Source organism: Lacerta agilis, chromosome 1 (genome assembly GCF_009819535.1).
Source record: "Lacerta agilis isolate rLacAgi1 chromosome 1, rLacAgi1.pri, whole genome shotgun sequence".
In the NCBI taxonomy this organism is placed as follows: domain Eukaryota; kingdom Metazoa; phylum Chordata; class Lepidosauria; order Squamata; family Lacertidae; genus Lacerta; species Lacerta agilis.
The window spans coordinates 122,262,905-122,277,098 of NC_046312.1; positions in this window are offsets into that span (position 1 = coordinate 122,262,905).

Below are 14,194 nucleotides of genomic sequence, written 5' to 3' on the forward strand. Positions count from 1 at the left end.
TTTCTTGTAGTTTGAATCCATTGCCCTGTGTCCGCTTCTCTGGAGCAGCAGAAAACAACCTTTCACCCTCCTCTATATGACATCATTTTATATATTTGAACATGGCTATCATATCACCCCTTAACCTTCTCTTCTCCAGGCTAAACATACCCAGCTCCCTAAGCCGTTCCTCATAAGGCATCGTTTAAGGGGAATTTGCTTGCCAAAATTACAGATTAAAAGAAATGCACACTAAAATGCTGAAGAAGAAGAAGAAGAAGAAGAAGAAGAAGAAGAAGAAGAAGAAGAAGAAGAAGAAGAAGAAGAAGAGGAGGAGGAGGAGGAGGAGGAGGAGTTTGGATTTGATATCCTGCTTTATCACTACCCTAAGGAGTCTCAAAGCGGCTAACAATCTCCTTTCCCTTCCTCCCCCACAACAAACACTCTGTGAGGTGAGTGGGGCTGAGAGACTTCAAAGAAGTGTGACTAGCCCAAGGTCACCCAGCAGCTGCATGTGGAGGGGCGGAGACGCGAACCCGGTTCACCAGATTACGAGTCCACCGCTCTTAACCACTACACCACACTGGCTCCCGTGATTAATCATCATGTTTCATTTTCAAATTGCAAGCTGTTGCAGAAATGTGGCAAGCGGAAGAGAAGTGAGAAACAGGGAGAAAACAAAATTGACCAGTTTGCCCATCCCTACCACAGACATCACCCCACAGACTGAGCATACTTCCACTTGCACACAACAGCTCTGCGGGCAGCAGCAAAGCTTGTCTGTTAAGAGTGCAGTCCTGTTAAAGTACAGAAGGAAAAAAGCAGGATGTGGCTGGTGAATTCTTCCCCCAACCCAAACCCCCAACTGAGAGAAAACAGGTTGGGGAGAAATTGCTGTTGGCAGGTGAAGTGCTGGCAGGGAATGGGTTCTCCGCCCGCACACACCCCTTCTGAACTTTAAGTCTCCTCCGTCCTCAGCTTTATAGGAATTCATTTGCAACCTAGTTCTAAGACAGGGGTCTCATTTGTCCCTCTGTGACTTGTCTCTTATAGCAATCTGCACATTTCTTCATGTTTATAAGAATCAGCAGCACTTTGAAAAGAAACAGACAGTACAGCTGCTGTCATTATAGGCCTCACTTCGCTTAACAGGAGATGCTTATATTATTGGTTGGTTGCCCATACAGATGATTGAACTACCTGGGGGCGAGCTCTGTCACCTCGCGAGCGCTTGGTTACCTGCATTGTTCTGCCGAGCAATAAGAAGGCCTTTACCGGATGCATTAACTGCAGCTGTGTGATCAAATGCGAGAGGCGACGTCTGGCAAAATGGTTGTCTGCGTGGGTTGAATGTCATATGCATTCGCATCGTGCATGGCTGATACTTTGGCGCATGTGAATTGCACATGTGTTAAGAGGACGGAGTGCCACTAGCAAGGCAGCCAGGATGGTGTGTTGCTCTGAAAAGGGATGGGGAATCCACGCTCCCTCCAATGTTGAGGGACTCTAGCTCCCAGAAGTCGTAGCCAGCATGGCCAGTGGTCAGAGATGAGTGTCAAACCTGGTTAGCTCAGTTGGTTAGAGGGTGGTGCTGATAATGCCAAGGTTGCAGGTTCAATCCCTGTAAGGGCCAGCTACATATTTCTGCATTGCAGGGGTTTGGACTAGACGATCCTCAGGGTCCCTTCCAACTCTATGCTTCTAAGGGTTGCTCCCTCAGATTCTAACAGCCACCAACAACGGCCACAGGTCCTGTGTTCCTGGCACAGTCTGAGGCATCAGTTGTGACAGGAGCAGGTTTCAGGAACAAATCTCCTTCTTTATTATGAGAAACAAAGTCTGCTCAGAAGCCTAATGAGCACAGCAACTATTCTCAGCAGTTCTTCCCCCTATGGGGTAGTTGTGGAGACTGAAGGTCCCTGCCTTCCCACAGTTGTCTAAGTCTCCTCCTCCCCTGGTTCCTTTCCAAGCAATCTGAGACTCCGCCAACATGCCTGTCTCTGCTCCTCCCTCTTCATACCTCTTCTGGTCGCAGGAGACTGGGGGGAGGGGAGCTAGTTGCAACAGGAGGAAGAGACCCCATGGGTCAGTCAGATTCATCTTTGTCTCTTGACCTCTCCTGCTTCCACCTCTGCTTCTGAACTTCAGAGCCAGTGTGGTGTAGTGGTTAAGAGTGGTAGACTCGTAATCTGGGTAACCGGGTTCGCGTCTCCGCTCCTCCACATGCAGCTGCTGGGTGACCTTGGGCTAGTTACACTTCTGTGAAGTCTCTCAGCCCCACTCACCTCACAGAGTGTTTGTTGTGGGGGAGGAAGGGAAAGGAGATTGTTAGCTGCTGCTTTGAGACTCCTTAGGGTAGTGATAAAGTGGGATATCAAATCCAAACTTCTCCTCCTCCTTTTCCTCCTCCTTGCCACAGACTCTCTTTGTTCACCAAACCCTATTACCTCTTCCGACATCTCCTCCCTCTTCTCCTTCTCATTCCCTTGGGGTTCCCCAGCTGATGTCTCCCACCACTCCTCTGTGTCCAGTCTGTCCGTCACAAATTACCACCGAAGCAGATTTTTCTCCACCGAGGTGGTAACAGACACACCACTGGATTCTCACATGTCCAGGAATTACAAAAAAATAATAATGTGTGTGTTGCGTGCCTCATTACTTGTACTCGCAAGTTTTAAAAATGTATTCTCGGCATTGCTCATGAAAGCATTTTAGTAATGAAAAAGAGGAGGGTGGCGCTTAACGTATCATTCTATAGTGGAGATCGCCCGCGTTTCCATTTTAGCTCAGGAGAGCTCCGGCATCACCACGAGAGTTGACCAAAAAGAAACAGGCTCCACGTCAAAATAACCATCTCACCCTGGAAGAAGGAAAGTGTGCGCAATCTGCATTTTCCATCGGCATTTTCTGACATAGACACTGTCACGTTCTATCAAGGAAGCCTGGCGTTTGAGTACAGCGGCTTTCCTCTTGGAAATATGATTCAGAACAGACCTCAAACGCACCTTCCGTTAGAGCAGTGTTATGATTTTGTTCATTCCATCAATTAGTGTCAAAGCAGAAAATGTTTTGCCAGTCTTCCACAGATAGATATATAGATATATTATACCCAGAGAGGGAGAGGGAACTCTTTAAGAACTCAAAAGTTTCGACCCTCAATGGAGAGGGATGACATTTCGTCTTGGGGGCGAGGGTGGGGTGTATCTAATTGATTTTAACCTGCAACAAAACATTTACCCTTCTCAGCCGCACTGGAATGTTGATTTTTCAAATGGCCATTGATCCATCTGAGATGAGGGTGTACATCAATGCATGAGGGGTAGACCGGAAATAAAACGGTTTGGTTTAGTTCTCCATAAAGTCAACCAGCATCAACATGTTTTGTGACAAGATGCCTGGTAAAAAAAAAACTAATTGCAATCACTTAGCACCCCAAGGCACATGCCGATAAACCTCCACTCATTCCCAGGTCCCCAAGTCACAATGATGACAGCTGAGGATACAGTGGTACCTCTGGTTGCGAACGGGATCCGTTCCGGAGCCCCGTTCGCAACATGAGCAGAACACAACATGAAGCGCCGCGCCTGTGCGTGTGTGCGGCGCAATTCGGTGCTTCTGCGCATGCGCAAAGCGTGATTTGGCACTTCTGTGCATGCGCAAACTGCCGAACCCGGAAGTAACCTGTTCTGGTACTTCTGGGTTCGGCGCGTTCGTATCCGGTGACGAACGCAACCCGCAGCTATCGTAACTAGAGGTATGACTAAACAAAATAAAAAATTCTTTCCAGTAGCACCTTAGAGACCAACTAAGTCTGTTCTTGGTATGAGCTTTTGTGTGCATGCACACTTCTTCAGATACACTGAAATAGAAGTCACCAGATTCTTAAATATAGTGAGAGGGAGTGGGGAGGGGTATTACTCAGAAGGGTTGTGGGAATGGGTGATCAGCTGATAGGTGTGGAAAACCTGTTAATGACTCTTAACGGCTGCAATCAGTCTTGCAGGGAAAGGCAAGGGGTGAGATGGCTAAAGATAGCTTTGTTATGTATAATGAGATAAGAATCCAATGTCTTTGTTCAGACCAGGTCTCTCCATGGTTTTAAGTTTGGTGATTAGTTGCAATTCAGCCACTTCTCTTTCCAGTCTATTTCTGAAATTTCTTTGTATTAAGACAGCTACTTTGAGATCTTTTATAGAATGTCCTGGGAGATTGAAGTGTTCTCCTACTGGTTTCTCTGTCTTGTGATTCCTGATATCAGATTTATGTCCATTTATCCTTTGGCGTAGGGTTTGGCCTGTTTGTCCAATATAGAGAGTTTGTCCAATATTGAAGAGGTATGACTGTATATGTTGTTAGAAGTAGTAGTAGTAGTAGTGGTGGTAGTAGTAATTCAGTTTTATTGCTTCTGCAGCTAAACTGATAGTTTTCCCCTAGAAAACTTTCAGCTCAAACTTTTCTTTTTGTCTTGGGGTGGGAAGAAATTAAAAAGAGCTCCCAAAACTATAAGCAATCTGGGGGGGGGGATACACTTTATTTCTTTATTTAATTATTTAATCTGTATACTTCCTTATACCTGCAGGTTTCAGGGCAGTTCACAGGATAAAATCACAATATAAAAATACAATGCATTGCAAAAAAAACCCACCCCAAAACAACCCAATAGGGGGGCACTCTGGGGTGAAGAAATGGTCCATCAGCCAAGAGGAACTGCATTGTCTGAGCCAAAGAAACCACCTCAGGCAGTGGCAAATATTAAATTAAAAGAAAGAGGGAAGGGAGGGACAGTCACTGCCAGTGATAAGGCTGTCGATGTCTTTCGACCATTGTTGTTATCTGAAAAGGTTGCCAGGTGTCCCCACTTTTTACCATCTGCAAAATGGAGTCCTGTGGCAACAGCCCTGCTTCCTACACTTCCTATTGTTTTCATGTGGATAAAGGTTAACTTGAAGGATATCCCTAAAGATCTTGAAATTTTTCCATCCGTTCTACCCTCTTATGAGAAGTAATGGAGAAAGGTGGGTCCGGGGACACTCAGACCCCACAGAGACCTATAGTATTCAACAAGAATATCCTGAGCCCCTGGCCTACCTGGCAGCAAGTCAGTATGCCAAGCCCCAAAGTACAAAGTCCAAACGGGGCCGTCTTTACCAGATGCAGCGCCGGGGTGCAAATATCCGCCCAGCGCCCCCAAATTACCACGGACAGTGTTGGGGTGGCCGTAGCTGCACACTGCCAGCCATCGGGGAGGGCGCAATGAGCGTTACCCACATCAAACGGGGTGCACATGTTGCGAGGTTGCGAGGAGGCCCGTTGAATCACGGTGGCAGCTCCTGGCAGTTGGCCTGGCTTCGCCTTCCCAGGTTGGGATACCTGTGGACTCCACCTACTCCAGCAGCCGCCCAATCCCGGCTGGGGAGGTGTTGCCAGGGGGATTGGCCAGGTAGAGGGAGGGATTATACAGTACACACAATAGAACTCGAGTCATACCTGGGAAGCGGCCGTTGGAGTCAGAGCTTCCCCACCCTCCACTCCCTCAATTGATGCTTACTTTGCAGGTTTAACCATCCCTTTTTCCACAGCCCCACAGCCACGCAGGTGCTGCTATGACAAGGTCGCTGTTGAAGGGCCAGAAAGGAATTTCCCTGCAGGTTTCGCCTTTCCCGTAGCAATTCGTCACAACTTTGGCGGTTGCAGGCCTTGGGCGGAATCCTTTAGTCATTTACAGGATTGGGGGGGGCATGGGGCAGTGACCCCCGCCCTCATTGCGGCGGCGATATCAGGGTTCCCGTTAAAGGGGTCTCAGGGGGAGGCATTGACCAAACGCCCAGGGTCGTCACTGCCCTCCCCTTCCAGAGGCAGGGAACATAGGGGGGTGGGCTATCTGCTTGAACATATGTTCTCCAGACTAGCCCACTTCCCAATCATGCTGGATAACCCTAAAGGTACCCAGAACCCCGGCTGGGGGGCTGGGAAGGATAAACGCCCAATGCCTGAGCCAAGGTCTTCCTACATCTGAAATATTAATAAAGTTGTGGCCAATTTAATCCCATAGAACGTTGTCATGAGTCTTTATTTCCCTCGGGGGCTGCCCCGGGGTACGGGGGGACTTCGCCTGGCCGCGCAACTCTCCCCCATGCCGCTGCGGGAGAACGATCCCCACAGAGGCTTGGGAGTGAAGTTGTGCCCTTCCCAGGCCTCCACGGGAGGAGAGCAGTCCCCACAGAGGCTTGGGGGGGAAGCTGAACACCCGCCAGCCTTATGGTTGGCAGGGCGCAGCTGGCGGGTGTGCAGGGAAAGGGGAGGCCACCGGCAAAGTTGCGCAGCTCCCCCATTTGCTGGGGCGCCCCTGAGAGGCCGGCGCCCTGGCGCGACACACCACTAACCCCTATGGGAAAGACGGCTCCGAGTCCGAAGGTCAGGAAACGAGGTTCAGGGACCCAGCTCTGCCTGGGGGTGCCTCAAACTGAACTTTTTGAACAGCATCCGCTCTACCTTCGAGCTGTGGTTCGTTCCCCAGCAAGGCTGTCCTTGCGTAATGAATGCAATGGCCCACCCTTCCAAGCTGCTGCGATTCAGAACAGGTCCTGAGTTGCAAATTGTGACTCTCCGAGGCAAACCGCCGCATGAGTAATCTCGCGGGTGTCTCGGCTCCCCTTGATTGCATCGTAGGAGCTACATTTCAGGCTCTTTGGCTGTGCACCACAAATAGGGGTTGGCAAACAGAGGCTGCCCTCCAGCCTTCCAGTAGAAATAGCTGGTGCCAGTGGTTAAGCAGGGCTGGGGAATGTTCTTAATGCATCCATGTTACAATGAGGCTCATTGGATGGAACAAGCAGCCTGCCATATGGCATAATTGTCCTATGGTTTATATCCTCTTTTATTGATGGCTCTGACAGGCCCTCTTTGGTCTGCAATCTGTATTTAGAGGAAAGTTTCAAAGTGGCTCTCCAAGCCAGCCAGGGATTAATAAGGACGCCTACCGCTTCCTTTCCGAGCGTCGTTTCCATGGGGCATATTGTTTTCCCTTTGTTGTGTTTCGAGGAGGTTTCCTAAGGGATCTAACACAGCGCCTCCTTTGCCCTGTATTCCATCACATTCCTTTATTGTTTTAATGAGCTGCGACAGTTCTGCACAGTTCCTACAGGAGTGGGGAAGACCGTAGACCTGAAGGAAGACTGGCCTCTTCCAAAGGCAATTTCCTTCTCTGTAATCAAGGGAGAGGAAGGGCAGAGGACATCACTGGCATTTTGATGTGGGCATGGATCTCCCCCAAATCGGAGGAACAGAGGAAGGGAGGGAGGGAGGGAGGGAGGGAGGGAGGGAGGAAGGAAGGGAGGAAGGAAGGAAGGAAGGAAGGAAGGAAGGAAGGAAGGAAGGAAGGAAGGAAGGAAGGAAGGAAGGATTAGGTAGAGTAATACATTCTTCTCCCACCTCTTTCTAGACCCTCCAAGTGTCCCTATTTCAATGGCATAGCGTGAGAGGGTGACACCATTGGTGTGACCCTCTCACACCATTGGTGTGACCCTCTCACACCATTTTTTGAGGGGTGCCCCCACAAAAGGGTTCCTTCATCAAGGGAAGAAGAAGAAGAAGAAGAAGAGTTTGGATTTGATATCCCGCTTTTCACTACCCGAAGGAGTCTCAAAGCGGCTAACATTCTCCTTTCCCTTCCTCCCCCACAACAAACACTCTGTGAGGTGAGTGGGGCTGAGAGACTTCAGAGAAGTGTGACTAGCCCAAGGTCACCCAGCAGCTGCATGTGGAGGAGTGGAGACACAAACCCGGTTCCCCAGATTACGAGCCTACCACTCTTAACCACTACACCATACTGGCTCTCAGTTACCACACTGCGGCTGGCTCCCAGCTTTCAGGGCTGGGGTGGCAGCAGCAGCAACTCCTTCTCGTTAGGGCCACCCCTGGGCCAGCAGGGGATGTGGGTGCTGCTGGGGTGTAAACCACTGAGCCTCTTGGGCTTGCCGATCGGAAGGTCGGCGGTTCGAATCCCCGCGACAGGGTGAGCTCCCGTTGCTCTGTCCCAGCTCCTGCCAGCCTAGCAGTTCGAAAGTACACCAGTGCAAGTAGATAAATAGGTACCACTGGAGCAGGAAGGTAAACAGGGTTTCCATGCGCTCTGACTTCTGTCACGGTCCTCCGTGCACCAGTAGCGCTTTAGTCCTGCTGGCCACATGGCCCAGAAAACTGTCTGCAGACAAACGGCCTGAAAACGAGATGAGCGCCGCAACCCCATAGTTACTTTTGACTGGACTTAACCGTCCAGGTGGGCTTTACCTTTACCTTAACTGGGCCGGCTGAGAGGGAGGGGGAGGGCACAGTCTTCAGCCAGACGGAAGCAGTGGAGAAGTTGGGGCAGCATTGCCACCCCTCTCCGATGCCGAGATCTAGCACGCAAGGGAGCTACAGAGGCATCTTCCTCACAAGGCAGCCCAATGCTAGGATCAGCCGCAGCTCCCCCTGCCCCCCCCCCCAGGTGACCCAGGGGTGGAAGTGTCAGAGGGGCGGCAGTGGTGCCCCTCTTCGACACGGGGATCCGCCACACAAAGGATCTGCCAGAGCTCCCTTGCACAGCGGCCCAACACTGGGAGCCAGCTACAGTGTGGAAACAGCAGGCTCCAGAAGGTGAGTGTGCCACCCCCTGGCATGAGCCACCTGCCCCCAGTGCCTGCGCGCAACATGGGCAGTGATCGAAGACGCAACGCCCCTGCCCTTGTTTTACAGGGACAGTCCTGGATTTACAGAAGCTGTCCCAGGTTCTGATTTGATCCCAGAATGTCCCGCTTTTCATTTTCATTGGAGAAATGTTGGAGGGTATGGAGTTATCCGACTCCCGAGCCATCTGAAGGCAGCCCTGTATTTTAATGTTTATTTATGTTTTCTATATATGTTGGAAGCCTCCCAGAGTGGCTGGGGCAACCCAGTCAGACGGGTAGGGTATAATTATTATTATTATTATTATTATTATTATTATTATTATTATTATTATTAACTGGGGTGTCCCTATTTTCATCGAAGAAATGTTGGAGGGTATGCTACCCGCGTTTCAGTGCCCCCATGTCTTGCTTTACCCTTCAGCCTCTGCTCTCTGGCTGCCACTGGAGGCTACATTTTTTAGCATGGCTTTGACCCTAAGTTCAAGTTTATTAAATTTGTGAGGTCCATGCCTTTACACAAAATACCATATAACATTATTAAAAAGATAAACAATAAAATTGTTAAAATAAGTTAAAATTCCTGCCGCGCTGTCCCAGCAAAGGAGACAAAACCCAAATCCCCCCACCATACAGGAAAGAGGATACAACAACAGGTTAGGAGAGCAATGGAGGGGCCCTCCCTACATCATCCATGAACCCCACCCTAGTTTTCATAGCCCTCGCCACAAAGACCGCTACCACGTGGGAAATCCGTGGGTCAGCGTCCACCAGCAGAAACTTTACTTGGTCCTCAGGGTTGACTATTGATTTGGGAATAGTTTGTAAGATCACATCCCTGAAGGCCGAGTAGATGGGACAGTACAACAAGTAATGTGTGAGATCCTCTTTGGTTCTCATGTGACAAGGACATATACGGTGCTCTACCAGGATTTTTGCAAATCTGCCTGACAGATAGGCCGTAGGGATAGTTTGAAAACGGGCCATGGTAAAAGCTCTCCAAAGGGTGGGATCGGTGATATTCGCCAAGTAATTGGCGCAGGTTTTGACTGTTTTCAGTCGGGGAAACCAGTTGGAGGACCCTGGGTTCTGTATTTTTGTGATGTCTAACAAAGCGCCTCTCTCCCAAAGCTGTCCTTGTCCCAGTCCTTCCCCCCCCCCCGCCCCAGTCCATACATAAGTCAGCATTCTTTGGTGGGAAGTAGAATTAGCAAAACAACCCCAAATATGCAAATAGCCTTCATCTGCATAAGGTATTCTGATTCTAGATAAGGCCCTTTGGTGCACAGCTCACATAGCTCCCCTTCCAACCTCCTCTCCGGCAATTGTAAAACGAGAAGAGACGTTCCCTGCAGCCTGGCAGAGTGCCGCCACCAACTTCGGCCTAGAGGGATTCTTTTCTGGCTTTCTGCGCCTACTTCCAGCTTCCCAGGTCAATTTGGTGGCATTCCCTAGCTTTGTCTCCTGTTTGCTACCGGCGTGGCGTGCAAAAGGCAAACGAGATTGCTTTCACATGTTTCTGGACGAGGAGTGCCACTGTTCGTATAATGCCATCCCCGTTGTTTGCCAGAAAATGTAAAGAGGTGTCTGGCGTGTGGGGAAAGAGGAATGAGCACCAGTGATCAAAAGGAGGGAAATGGGAAACAGCTTCCACTCAAATCGCTACAAGTCTGCTTGGCCCTTCTGAGTCAAGTTCACACACAATGTTGCCAACATTCCCTCCACGATTTCTCTGGTGAAAATAGGGACGTCCTATTCAATAATAATAATAATAATACCCCACCAATCTGGGTTGCCCCAGCCACTCTGGGTGGCTTCCAACACATATAAAAACAGAAAAGAAGAAGAAGAAGAAGAGGAGGAGGAGGAGGAGGAGGAGGAGTTTGGATTTGATATCCCGCTTTTCACTACCCGAAGGAGTCTCAAAGAGGCTAACATTCTCCTTTCCCTTCCTCCCCCCCCCCCAACAAACACTCTGTGAGGTGAGTGGGGCTGAGAGACTTCAGAGAAGTGTGACTAGCCCAAGGTCACCCAGCAGCTGCATGTGGAGGAGGGGAGACGCGAACCCAGTTCCCCAGATTACAAGTCTACCGCTCTTAACCCTACACCACACTGGCTCTCACACCACAATTCAGCTGTCTTCTAAAGGTGGTATACAGTGGAACCTCAGTTTTCGAACAGCTTAGTTCACTAACAACTTGGAACCCAAACGCTGCAAAATTAAAAGTAGGTGTTCCGGTTTTCGAACCTTTTTTCGGAAGCCGAACATGCTCTGTTTTTGAGTCCCCCTGTGTTTCCTGTTGCACTGCTAATTTGTGTCCGTCCGTCCCCCCATTGTAATTCAAGCCTTCCATTTCCGATTGCAGTGTTCTGAGGTGATATTTGGAGCTTATATTTGGTGCTTTTGTTTTTGCTATTTATTTTGCGGGTTTTTTGTTTTGTTTTGAGGCTTTTTCAGTTAATTTGTTTTTGTGACTGTGTGGATCCCAGTTCAGCTACTGATTGATTGATTGATTGTGTGACTGTGGAAATGAATAAAAGCCCCCCATCCAAGCAATGAGTATCATCAGTGCAGGTAAGAAAAAAATAATAATTTTAATTTCTATCATCTACCATACTGTTTTATTTATTTTATAGCACAGTACATTGATTATTGCTTGCATTTTATGGATCAATGGTCTCGTTAGATAGTAAAATACATGTTAAATTGCTGTTTTAGGGGTTGTTTTTAAAAGTCTGGAACGGATTAATCCGTTTTGCATTTCTATGGGAAAGCACGCCTTGGTTTTGGAACACTTTGGTTTTGGAACAGACTCCCGGAACGGATTAAGTTTGAGAACTAAGGTGCCACTATAGTTACTTAGCTCCTTGGCTCAGAGGTCACATGACATGTTGCAGACTCACTGTAATTCAGACATACCTTCTGGAGATGCCTTGAAATGCCAGCATCAGAGACAAGCAGCCTAAAGAAGAACCGCAACTGCAGTCCCAGCAACAGCAGTTTCACAGCATCCATGTTTGTGTGTGTGTGTGTGTGTGTGTGTATAGTCTTTATTATTTTTATATCTAAAAATACATATTACATATATTTACATATTACATTTCCTTTAACACAAAATTAAGATTGGATTTATAATAAAGAAATAAAAAAGCTAACAGTGGAAAGAGCGAAAGACAAAGTATGAAAAGATGAAAAAGAAGTGAAAAAGAAGGGGGGAAAGAAAAACGAAAAAAGGAAGAGATATAAGAAAAAGAAGAGAATGGAGGGTTTCCTGCAGAAACTTTCCGAGTCAATACAAAAAAAGGGAGAATTTACCATTAAGATTTCAATAAATGACTTCCACTGCTAAATACAACGTTTCATACTTCTAACCACCAAGAATTTATCTGCGAGTTCCAGACATTCAGACAATTTACTCTGCCATTCTCCTTTTGCTGGAATATGGTTTCCCTTCCAATGTTGTGCCACCAGAATTCTCGCAGCTGTTGTTGCATACAGAAAGATGAGTTTAACAGCATCCTAATTCATTGTAGAGGAGGAGTTTGGATTTGATATCCCGCTTTATCACTAACCGGAGGAGTCTCAAAGCGGCTAACATTCTCCTTTTCCCTTCCTCCCCCACAACAAACACTCTGTGAGGTGAGTGGGGCTGAGAGACTTCAAAGAAGTGTGACTAGCCCAAGGTCACCCAGCAGCTGCATGTGGAGGAGCGGAGACGCGAACCCGGTTCACCAGATTATGAGTCCACCGCTCTTAACCGCTACACCACACTGGCTCTCTAGGATTTCACACATAAGGATGCTTCCGTCTTTTGTCCCAGCGAATTGCTTCCTGTGCTTAGGCTGGCTGGCAAGCAAACGCCAGCTTTTTCACTCTGAAAGCTCTTGCTGCCTTTTCTGTGGCAGAGCCATCCACTCTTTGAAATGCAGGCAGCAGCAGCAGCAGCAGCACAGGCGACAGAAGAGAAGCAGGAACACAGAGTTCTCTCTGTCAATCACGCACTCGCAGGCTGCTGGGCCTGGAAGGTCCATTCATGACCACACACAGGAAACCCAACCTCAGCTGAGGACACATCTGTTGGAAGGAGGCACAGTCAGCCCAGGGCTTTGTAGGCCAAACACCTTCCTGAGCCAGATTCGATCCTCTCACCGAACGCTCCCAGCAAGCATTTTCTTCTCTTCTCCTTTTCCAGTTACAGAGATGGAGTTCTGTGAAGCCACACAGAATAACCTGCAGCACTGATGCAACTTGGAGAGGTCCTCAGGGGCCGCAGCTAATGCGGCAAGAAAATTGCATTATGGCTTAAGGGACCGGGGTGGGGAGGGCAGATAGACAATGAAATCATCCCCTCTTTTTAACAGAGCCACTCCCCAAATAATGAGTGCTGCTTATGGGTCTCTCTGCGTGTAAACAAAACCAGAATACTGTGCTGCTGGTGGTGGGTTTTTTAAAAAAAATAAATAAATGTTAAGATAGGACTGCTCTGAAGGAGCTTAACTTTCCCCATTTCTTCTTTTCTTTTAAATGCCATTTTGAGTCACAGGTAGATCAGCACGAGATAAATAAAGAAATTAAAAAATTGTCCAGTAGCACCTTAGAGACCAACTAAGTTTGTTCTGGGAATTAGCTTTCGTGTGCATGCGCACTTCTTCAGATATACTGAAACAGAAGTCACCAGACCCTTATATATAGTGGGATGGTAGGGTTGGGTTTTTCTCAGAAACATAGTAGGAGATGAGTGATTGACACAATGGGTATGGTAAACCTGTTAACGACGGCAATTAGTCCTACAGGAAAAAGCAAGGGATAGTATGCAGATGACCAAAAATAGCTTTAGCATCTGTAATGAGACAAGAATCCAATACTGTATCTCTATTCGACCAGGTCCAGATTCAAGCTCAGACCAACCTACCTGAATATAGATCAGCATATGCTTTATCTGGCATGTGTCGTGAGTGATACTCTTATGTATTCAGTGGTCTGTGTTTGCCTGAGTTTGAGTCTGGACTAAGGATTCTGAGCCACTGTGTTCTGATTTGATACATTATATCCTATCACAGAACATTTCAGGATTTGGGCCTCTGCCATTGGCCCTTAAACTCCGAGTTATGATTCGCAGCTTGGAAGTGTAGACAGCCAATCATGTTGGGAGTGGGAGTGGCCCAGGCTTCCAGAAACGTATATAAGCAGTTGCTTTGCCCCTGTTGTCTAGTTCTGTTGATTCAATAAAGGTTCTTGCTGTTATCACTGTGTCTTGCCTCGTGGGAACCCACCTACACATCAGATGCCATCTCTAAGGAGGGGGAATGCAAGCTTGGCGCCAGTTGAATGGGGCTAAGTTGAAACATGAGTAGCCTTGCCACCTAAAGTCAGGCTTCATGTCTCATCGCACCGTCCTACTTATGTAAGGCCCACTGTGTTCAGCTGGACTGACTCCACAGGACAGCAGAGTAGGCCAAAGCTAAAGCCGTGAGCCTAAAGTGAGGGTGAAGGCAGATGTAATAGCAGGGAGCTTCATTGGGAAGGGCCCTCACCATATTCAAGCAAC